We start from the raw sequence: 11,327 nt of genomic DNA on the forward strand, positions 1-11,327 counted from the left end.
GTGAATTATAGCGGTACTCATTCATTTTGATTCATCAACTTTCCCAAATCAGTCCCACTTGTACAAATGCAGAAAAAAGACGGGGGAAGAAATTTGATGGCCCTGATTTAATTAAGACCCACATCTGCCTGACTGAAACAGCCCAACCTGTATAAGACCCATCCTTTTGACGAAAGGGATGAGCTCAGCGTGGGTCCCACTGTAGGAGATACGGTGCAGCTAAGGGCAGCTCTTTCCCTACGTGCAGCACTTCAGTCAAAACTGTGGCTTCAAAATAGCAAGATCTGGCCCCCATCTGAACTCTGTCTTGGCATCCAGGGCCCGGGCAAGGCCTGTACGGTCTCACATTAGCTTTGGGAAGTTTGGAGAGATTTGAGAGATACACTGTGTTTGTCCTGCCTTCCCACACAGGCCTGAAAAAGGTCCAAGTTCTTTTACAGCTACCCTGTCAGAACCACAGTGAAGACAATAACATTCTTCCTTGTAAGCCCTGAAAAATGTTAATAAGGCTTAGACCTCCTCATTTAATTATATAGTACAAGCCACTTCGCTGTTTGTTTCTGCTTCACATCTGCAGAATTAGACGTGAGTGTGGTGAGTCAGCTCTGGCCATCCCTGCTGTGGGGATGCTGTAGACCAGACTGCTGTGAAAGAGCTCAGATTCTTCCCAATGTTTTGTGCTCAGATGGAGCCCTTTATCCTTTTTTCCCCGTGGTCACTGCACATCAGCCCAGAGAGGGCTGTGCTCTTTGCCCTCTAGATCCAGAGATGATATGCCAACTGGCAAACAGCATCGGGGCTACCAACACATCGCCCCACTTGGTCAATTACTGGCACCCACTTGTGATTACCATGCCATGCTTGGACAGGCCAGAAGCAGCACATACAGTACAGTTCTGTTTGCAGTGAAAGACCACACTAAAAAAACTGCAGTTCCCAGAATAAAACCAATAGAAGAAAAACACCGTAAGAGCAGCCTTTATCTGAATGTGCATGAACTGAAACTGAAGTAAATGTTAGCAGAAAAGCAGAACAAGTACTTTAGAAAATACCCTGCTTGTGTCTTTATGCGCCCCAAGAGCAAACAAAGCACACTGGTGTCTTTTCTAGGGGCTACGTATTAGATGAGATCAATAAAAACCACAAGAGATAGTGCTCCTGCCCATGCAAAATGTTCTGAAAATGGCAGATTTAAAACCCTCAACCCAGTGCGTGCATCTATCACAGCTATTCCAGGGACTACAGAGTTAAGAGGAAACCTAGATGGTGATAGTGTGGCACCAACAACCAGCACTGCAAACCAGTGGAAATGATACCGCTGTCTTAGTCTGTATCCCACTGACACATATGGAATTACTCCAGATTTACAGTTAGGTACAAGAGAACAAAATGAAGCTTCCAAAGTCCAGACTTGCTGCTACAACAGCCCAAATCTATACAGAAATGTACATCAGGTATCCCTGAATATGTTGTTTCATCAGAGCAGCAAACCGGTGTTTGTTTCCAAAAGGTCTGGGTTCAAGTGTGTTGGCTCTATGCGGTATCAGTTGTTTGGACTGAAATAAATGCTTTGGCCTGGTTAGAAAACCTTTGGCTGGTCTCTTGACCTAATCGCCATTACTTGATGCTGAGCCATTGCTCGCTGTACAATCTGGTTCCAATCAAAGAAAACATACTTTTTGCCTGTCAGGCTTGTCAGCTGCAAGTCATCCAAGTTTTCTGTGGTTGCTGGCTTTGAATTGCAGCCCAAAATATGGCAGCCAGATCCGTGTGTAAGAGGACATTTACTGGGCTCTGTCAGCTTAACTCTGTGAAATGCTGAACACGGTTCTAGCATCAGCTCTATGGCTCAGGGTTTATGTAGTGATGTTTAATCTTATCTTTTCTGTAAACAAAACACCTTTAAAAGTCAACAAATCTAGATCCTTTACATGGCTTCTCATACAGTCTGAGCTCTGTCCCTTGTCCTCCACTGCAGCCATCTGCTCCCCCCCACTCCAGCCTCTCTCAAATACACCTAAACTTCAAAGGTATAGTTTTTCATGCAAGTATCACCTTTACCACAATGCAGGCCCTGCATGCCTGCAAACAGATATGCCTGTCCAGATGTCCACCGGAGAAAGAGGCAGAGTTACAGCTGTTTGGTTTTTTTAAAAAATAAAGCACCAAATCAAAAAGGTTTAATTTTACAGCCCCCAAAGTAAATGAGAACTCCAGTGACTCAAAATTGTAGGCACTCGGCCCTGTATTTGCAATCTTGTTAATATGAGTAATACTCACCTGGGCTCTGTATGGTGTATCAAACAACCGGACTTCTTGTGTTAAGTCTCTATGAGTTCATCAACTGTTTGCGTGTGTGTAAGGGAGCAGGAGTAACGTTTTGTGGAGCGTGACTTCAACTACCATATACACACCTTTGCCACTGAAAATAACAATAATCATTCATTGTTAATCTGTATTTTTTATTCACAAGTAGGTCTACCAACTTTAAAAATTCCCATCAATGTTTTACATAAATCTGTTCACCCTGAGGTCCCAGAAACATACCAGTTCACAATGACTGTGACTCTGCTTCTCCCTAATCTGCATGTATTAAATGATGCAAACATTTTGGCTCAGTTTATATTGCTTTTCTGGGGTTATACTATAGGGTAGTAAGGCACTGAGTGCCCCAAACTCCACTGATGTGTCTGGGGGTGAAAAGCAGGAAAGATCTTGCAAAATATGTTTATCTGTGAATGGTATAAGCAGCGATCAGGAACACAGCTACAGTGAGGTGCTCAGCCTGAAACCAGCAGGATCATCGGAGCCTGCAAAGCCTCAGAGAAGCACATCTCACCAAAGGAGACGGTGCTGACCTAGCGGTGACATCCCCTCCCCGCTCCTGTCCAAACTCCAGTGCCTAGGCCTCCAGCCACAGCTGGGTTTTACCTGAATAATTTGTCATTGTGAAGAAGCATGCTCTCCCAAGGACAGAGAAGCACCTTCTCTCTCCTACTTTGCTCAGGACAGAGTTCACCAGCCAGGCCACCAGTGTGGTGCAAGGTGGTGATAAATGTGAGCGCCAGTGAAAGATGCTAAATCAGTCAAATCTACTGCTTGCTTGCGCTGCAAACCCATTTATTTTAAGCATAGGTCTTCCCACAGTTGGTGCACCCAAACGAGTGTTGGCAGTCAAACAGCTGTTTGGAAAAGATTTGAGTTGTTTCTTCTGACAACTGCACTCCAGCCACGATGCGTGTGTCATCTTCTAATTTAAGTGTTCAGAGCGTGCTTTTAGCACCCACATACAGTCATGGGAAGTGCCATTAAGCTGGTTAAACCTCTACTCTTCTAGTCACCGTGAGAAAGTGACAGCCAGGAGGGCAACCGGAGCTGAGGAGAAAAAGGTTATTTCCGAAGGTCCCTGGCAACACGTCAGTTCAGTGACACAGGCTGCCACTCACAGCACTGAGTTTTCACAGCGGGTTTACTGCTTTTAATGGTGTGTGGAGACTGAGGAGGATTTTAGACCACTGGAAATGATGTTCAGCATCTGTGTTCAGCATCTCTGTTCAGATCTTGGTTTTCTTGAGCCCAGGGCAACAAATCATGAGTTTGACCACTTTCTCAGGTGCACCCTTTCACCGTATGTCATAAAATCTTGCAATTTAAAAAGCTTCTCTCAGAGGTTGTCACCACAGGCTGGCTGCTTGCTGCTCTCTAGACAACACATCAGTCAGTGTTCGTCTACCTTCTAAAGCCGAGAAGTCCAAATGGATACAAGCGTTCATAACCATGGGGAGATCCTCTGGAGAGCTGCGAAAACATATTAGTGGTCTAAACACCCCAGCGGCACCACTTTAATTATATCAGTGCTTTATCAGTCCCATTAGGCTGACCTGCATCTTTAGTTGCCTTAAAAGCTTATGAAAATCTGGACATAGGAGACATGACCAAGAGCCTGAGTACGTCATACAGCGTGACACGGTGCAGAGATCTGAGCCGTGCATTGCCGCGGCACTAGCTTGGGTCCTGAAGGCAGCACAGCTCCCTTGCAGAGCTGGTTGCTGCAGCTCTGCACTGATGTGACCTCGGTGCCTGTAGGACAGAGGGCAGGATCACTGTTAAGACTGCCGAGGCTCTTGGAAGAGAGCACTAGATCAACCAGAAAGACCTTCTTCCCACAAGCAATATGATCTCCTTGGGTTTTCAATTGCTGGTGGAACAGGGGAACTCAATTGCTCTTTTTGGGAACAGAAGGGGGACAAAGATGTTACTTTCTGACATGTATGGCTGCAGCTTTGCTGAAAAGTAAGGCAGCAAAGCCAGCCTAAGCTTGTATTAGCACAGTACAGCAGCCTGACTGTAATAACCAGAAAAATCCCCACTGAAGATGCATACACAGCCAAATCTGTAATCAGCCTGTAAATTATGATTCTTGCTATACTGCCTAAAAAGGTGACCAGCATCTACAGCAGGATGCAGAAATAAAACCTTGATTTTAAATTAACAGATTACCAGCCTGGCATTTGGTGAACAATGCACTTGTGCACCCAGGAAAGAAAATCTTTGGAAGATGCTGTTCTGTCACAAATTGTTCATGCTTTAATGAAGAAGTCCTCATCAGGGAAGAAGATAACTATGAGATATGTGAGGGGAGGAACACACTTGATCTATAATGAAATCAGCTCTCAAATGAGGTCGCCCACCCATGTGCTACTATGCATATGCAGCAGGAAGATGAGCCAAATGCAGTGAGACGAGGTCAAGCTTTTGTAACTCTGCAAATGAATAGATTGTCCTTTGGGTGGCAAGGGGAACTGCAAAGGGAGGCAGTGCACTTACGTGCTGGAGAACTTGATAATAAGGGCAAATGTGTCCTCCCATGCCCTCCTCATAGCTCCTTTTAAAGGACAGTTTCCTTGTGCTAGCAACTCATCACAAAGTACTGCGGAACAGGCTCCCAGGCACACATGGGTGAGTACAGCATCCCCCTCATGGCTTATTCCATTAAAGCAGAAACTAAAAAACACCTTTCTGTCCCCTTGACACAGATTTACATACAGGAAAACAAGCCTGCCCTTAATATCCTTAAACCTTTAAATCTAAATGACTCGAGATACTGTGCTGCTGGTCAGAAAAATAGATCAGCTGTGACTTTTAAAAATGTCAGGCAATAGCACTAGAAAAAGAGTAATTAGACCAGTAGGCTACAACTCAGGAGAGCTGGTTTCAACTCCTGATGTGGCCACAGGTTTCTGTGTGACCTGGGGAGTCACCTAAAGCCACGGCCAAAACACAGGGCAGGTGCCCAAAGGGGACTTAGAATTTCTTTGGATTTCAGGTGCCAGCAGGAAGGATAATAACTCCTCCAGACTCTGTGTGAAGTTTTGCATGTGAAACTAGAGTAGCTGCTAAGTTACCAGCACCTGAAATCACCAGCACTATCAGTGGCAGAGCTGGGATCTGAAACTGCAAGAAGACAGCCCTTCATTAAATAAAAAACCAGTCATTACGTGGTCAAGTGTTCAAGGTAAAAAGTCACAGACTCCAAAGCAGACGTGAATTGCAATCAGCTTTGCTAGGGCAAGTGTCATTAACTGGGAAAACTAAAGCGTGCTGCCCTGGACCTTTTGCCGGAGAGCGCGGCGCTGCACCGCACGCTCAGGAGAGGCTCAGATGATGTTCCTGCAGCAGCAGCATCCCACAGACCATGAGTGACAGAGCAAGCGTGACCGAATCCCCTTCCAACTCCTCCTAATGTTAAACGAGTCTTTGATTTAAGCCTGTTTCAGAGGGGCAGCGCTCATAGAGATCCCAGCTGCTCAGATGAAGGGAAAACAGTTCAGCCTGAGAGCTTTTCTCATGACCCTGAGACAGGAACGGCTTTATCAAATCCCGCCGAGAAACAACAGCGCTACAGGCAATGTTTTAAATATTTAATGTTGACACAACACTCAGAATACAAATGGCAATTCAAAGAGAAGGGAACTCCTGTCTTCTGTAAGCTCCTCGGGGAGTTTTCTCTTCATGTGTGTTTTTCAGCATGATCGACGCCTGCCTACACAAACGGTAAACGGCAGCATATCATGTTTCCTGCGTGCCTCTCAAAACACGTCTCACTGCCTTTCTGCTGGGCCCTCGCTGCCAGCGTGAGCTCCACACCCCACAGAGAACATCTGCCACGTCACTCGTGGGGAGAAACCTGCCTCATCCACGGGACCCCAGGAAGGCAAATCGACCTCCCCAAGCTCACAGTCGTGCGTGGAAGAGGACGCAGCCTCTTCCTCCACTCCCCGTGCCGTTCTCCTCTCTGAACGCTGCCAGGGCGCGGCCCAGGCCCGGGCTGAGGCGAACCCAAGGGCCACACGACGGGGGCTCTCCTGGCCCTTCTTCACAAGGCGGCCGACCGCCACTACCCCCAGCACCCAAGGCACCACCGCGCACAAGATGGCGGCGGGCGGCGCCCGGGGCGGGACGGGGCCGCCTCGCTTGGCGCCAGCGGCCGCTCGCGCACCGTTGGCCGAGGCCGCCACCTAGCGGTCCGCGCCGGCACCGCCCGGCCGAGGGCCCCGATCCGGGCGGCGGGCGGCCGTCCCGTCACGGCCCGGGGTTCGCCTCCAGGCCGGGGGACGCGATCGCCCTCTCCGGGCCGCGGAGCTCCTCCCGAGCCCCGGCTGCTGGGCCGCCCGAGGCAGAACGCCCGCCGTGGCAGGCAGGGGCTGGGTTCGGGCCGAAGGAGCGGCTGTCGGAGCGAGTCCTCTGGCAACTCCGGCGCCGAGTGCTCTCGGGCGGCGGGAAGGTGATGAAGCGATGAGCAGTGTCCTCGATTTACTCACAACTGCTCAAGGTTTCCAGCTGGGAAGGTGTGGGATGCTCTACCCAGCCACCGGCCCCCACGGAGCTGAAGGGAAGCCCCCTCAGCTCGCCGCTCCGTGATGATCCTCCTTCCAGTCAGGGCGCTCAGCCCGCACCGTGTACCCTCGCCTCCGCGGAGGAGACGGTTCCCACAAGACCTTTCCCGCTCGGAGAGCTGGTGTCGGCACGTACAACAGGCTGGGCCTCTCTTTAGGGTCTTGCAGGGGTTTGCAGGATGCGGCTGTGGTGCTCTGTCACTGGGCGGAAAGCTGGTTCTCTCACCGTGCCCACCGACTGTTTTGTTGCTGGGGCTTGAGGGAGAGCCGAGCTCTGAAGGGCTGGTTGGCAAGCCAGGTTTCCGTCTGTTCAGGGAAGTCCTGGGGCCGTTCCCTCAGGCTGTGTCTGCTCTGGAGCCATGTACCTCTGCTCCTCTTCAGTCTCCCCCCATGACCAGCCTGCCTGAAAAATACCTCCAAACGCCCACTTCAAATCTTGCTCCTCCAGGGAACCTGCAAGGTGGCAATACTGCCTTCTTTTTCCCTACGTCCGTTAAAATCACTGTTGTCTCTGAGTATCAGGCCTTTTATTTCTCAAGGTTTAGACATTTTTCTTATGATTGTGGTTAAGGTAGTTGGGGGTTAAATCCTGCCCTGTACACTCAGTGGGCAAAAAGCTTCTCTGATAGCTGTAGCCAGGGGCAAAGCACAGCCCCTTCTGTGCCCTCCTTTTTAGGGTTTGTCTTCCTTTTACTCAGAGCTGTGCAGAAGGTTCGCTGCCAGCGAACCATCAGTCTGGGACAGATCCCTTACTCCAACCCCTCCCATCATTTATGCTATGGAAGAAAGTATGAAGGAACCTATTATCAAAATCCCAAGACGCAAGGAATGAGTGATCCAGATTCAAAACGCTGTTGATGAGCAGGATCAGACCTCAGCTGGATACACAACTCTGGAAGTTTTTCATGAATCTTGGTTAGTTTTCAGATTCTGCCTCTTGGGCTCTTCTCTGTAGAAAACTGCTTAAATTATAAAGAGTAGAGTAAACATATAGGATTTAAGTAGAATCTCTGCTGGAAACCACCTAATGTTTTATTAACAAATTGCCCCATGAAATTAAGTGAATAATAGATGAATGTAGCTCTGGTGGGATACGAGAACCTGACAGTGGAGTGTTTGCAAGGTTGTGGGCAGGTTGCAGGCTTCTGTGATAACTAGTCGTGAGTGGGGCAAATACTCCTAGACACCTTACAGTAATAGCTCTTTTGACACACGTGAGAACGGCTATGGGAGGAAAGCTGTCTGGAACTGAACTGTAAAACCAAAAAGTCCTTCGGCATGAAGAAGACCCTGCTATTGCATCCTTCTTTGTGAAGACGGTGTTTCCAGAAGAGTAGCTCTGCTGGATCAGAGTTGGGTGGGAAGAGAGGAACAATGCTTAGTTCTAGACAGCAGGTTGCTGCAGATACTGAATGAATAAAATGGGGTGGCTTTGGATCATAGCCTGTTCAAATTCTGCTGCTACCACCAGCTTTGGGCATTGTTCAGGCTTGTGTTTGCCTTGTTCAGATCTCAGAGATATAGCAGCCCCAGCAGAGCTGAACCAGATGCAAATGGGAAATGTGCCACATTTACTGCTGGGGATGAAGGGCCAAGTTGCTCCCAAAGGAACACCTTCTTGTCTGATCACCACAGTTCATTTATTCTAGTAGCCGCAATTAATGCTGATACCCACTAGCATCCTTATTTGGGACACCTCTTAACCACTTTAAAAACTGTTCAGAAGTGCTGCCCATAGCTGCTCTGTGTATCCTGCTATCAAATCTTCTGCTGACAGCCCCACAGGAAGGCAGAGCCAGAGGACACTGCCTGGGTCAAAACAGCCCCTCGTAGTCTCTGGCAGCCATGTAATAAACTGCACAGTTGTAGCGCAGAGCTGTGACCTCTTGGCAGCTGTGAATGATTCTGCGTTAGGCACAGCTGGCAAAGCACTGATTAGGCCAAGCGCTACAGCCTGGGCTGAGCTGCCCTGGGAAGGTCAGTGTGTTGCGGGGGGGTGAGGGGTGGTTCCTGTGGCTGGACTGGAGGACTGAGGGGTGGTGAAGTTGCTTGTGGATGCAGGGTTTTACGGATGGCAAGGCGTCCCCTTGCAGGGGAGGGCATGTATTTATGGAGGTACGGATAGGTTCTGAGCATAGGGGCAGAGCTAGGTGCTGAATGTACAGATGTGTGGGAACCACTGCCTTGTGAAGGAGCAAGTTCTGTTGTTTACTTGTGCTGTGATGTGTCTTTACACAAAGGACCAGCTCTGGGCTCTTGTTTGCCTGCTGAGGGTGCAGGTATGAGTCAGGTTTGGAAAGAGCAAGTCTAGAGTAGGGGAGAGTGTGGTGGGGCACTGCTCTGGGGAGCGTTAGCAGACTGTGCAGGATAGCAATGGGGAAATCAGGGACACCTGGAGATGCAACACAGTCATTGGTGTAAAGCAGCCTAGAGGAGTGTGTGGTGATGATGCTCGGGACACCTCCAACAGGGAGGCTAAAGGCTGCTGGGAACACCCAAGGATTTCAGGTACTGTGTTGGAAGGTTAAACTGTCCACAATAAGTGAGACCTCTTTCCAGACCATAGCACTATATGTGAGCATGTCTTTTTGAATGCTTTGGCACAGCCCCACTGAATTACAAGCTTTTTCTGCCACGGTTCTGCAGTGAGACCAGAGCTGTCTGATTGCCCTTGGCTGCTGCCTGCGTGGCTCATCTTGCTGCCCATCTAAAGGAATTCCTGTTTCTGACAAGACTTCCAGCAAGAGCTCCTCAGCCCAGACGAATCACATACAAATCTTGGATTACACCGCCAGATTTAATACTCATGAAAAAATTCTCATGGTTTTGTTCCACATTGGATCAAAGGCAGCTACTGTGAGAACACGTCTATATTAGCTGTGAATATTTATTATCAGCTCACAAAAAGTAGAGTTTTGTTGTACTCACATGGGATTTTTCATGTTCTTCCCTCAACTGCACAAATGAATCACAGTGTGCGCGGTATATATAGGCAGACGTCAGCTTTTTATTATGATTTAAACTCTGGTCTACTTACTCAGTCATGAATTCAAAACACATGGCTTTAGTATGTAGGGCTTTTTTATTCATTAAATGTTAAAACTGTAGTGGCAGCTCCCAGGGACTTTCTGTCCAAATTTCAGCATGCCTTCAAAAGGAAGTTGGGTAAGTGCTTTATAAGAGAGCAAACAGTCCTGCAGCGAACCTTGCAGTACAGAAATTTATGATACTACTTAACATTTCATCTTCAGAGTATTTTCTGGATGTAACTCATCCCCTGAGATCTAAACTGCTTCAGGCAAATAGGAGATTTGCTGAATAGCAAGGTTTGGGAGAAGGAATGGACCTATTTGTAAACTTAGACCAGTTGTGCTAAAATAAGGAGGACTAAATGGAGGAAGCAAATTAGGGAGAATATTTAAAACTACTGGTACAAATGATATTTTGTAATGTATTCTGAAATGGTGCTTGTTCAAAAATTGGACTACATTTACTAAAATATAAATAAAAGCCACATAACAGTAAAATAATGATGTTATGATCCTCAAATGAGAAAAATTTCATGTTAAATTAATCCAAATGTTTAGGATTTACGCAAAATGAAATTGGGGCTGAGCAGTGTATGGAGAGAAGTTTGTTTCATCAAAACCGTTTCTTAATGAGAATTTATTTTTGTCCTAAGTTTTTATTTTGTCACAGCACAGAGAAATGTATTATTTTCTGAGTTCTAAACTGCGTTGTTACCCCTATGAAATGATATGTCTCCTTTACTGGCACAGGGAGAGGAGCAAGACAGGATGAGTGCTTGCGTGAGGATGGGCAGGTTCGTGAAAGAGCAGAGATCAAGAGAGCTGGTTCGCAGTGGTGCGGAGCCCAGGAGCAGCTCAGCCTCCCTGGGACTGGGGCTGGGGACCTCTGGAGTCTCTTCTGTGGCTCTCCCAGACACGGCTTCTTCGTCATTCAGGTTGCTTTCCCCTCCACAAGTGAAACAGGAACAGCAAAACTGGGCAGTTCTAGACCGCGAACAGTCAAGCCAGGAGCAAGTACCCGGCAGCGCGCGAGAGCCGTCCCTAAGGTGCTACAGGCTCGCCGCGGTGCTCGGAGTCAAGGGCACGAAGCCGCTCGTTGGGTTTTGCTGCGTCTCCTGGTCTGCACGACCCCATCCAGATGTCGGTCCCGCAGAAGCCTCGCCTGACTCTTCTCTACGGCCTGGACGGGCCGCTATCGGCAGGGACGCACTGAGGCAGAGGCATTGACATCGGCTTTATGCAAGTGAGGAACAGTGTGCAGCCTAATAAGGAATATAATCTTTTTCATGGTGCACGCTGATCTGCCCTGTTTTCCATACAAAAAAATGCCTGCGACTCATGCCAAACAGCCTTGCCTCATCTCCTTCTTTAAAAGTTCATTCACAGTTACAGCCACAATCGC

This window comes from Buteo buteo, chromosome 22 (assembly GCF_964188355.1).
Source record: "Buteo buteo chromosome 22, bButBut1.hap1.1, whole genome shotgun sequence".
NCBI lineage: Eukaryota > Metazoa > Chordata > Aves > Accipitriformes > Accipitridae > Buteo > Buteo buteo.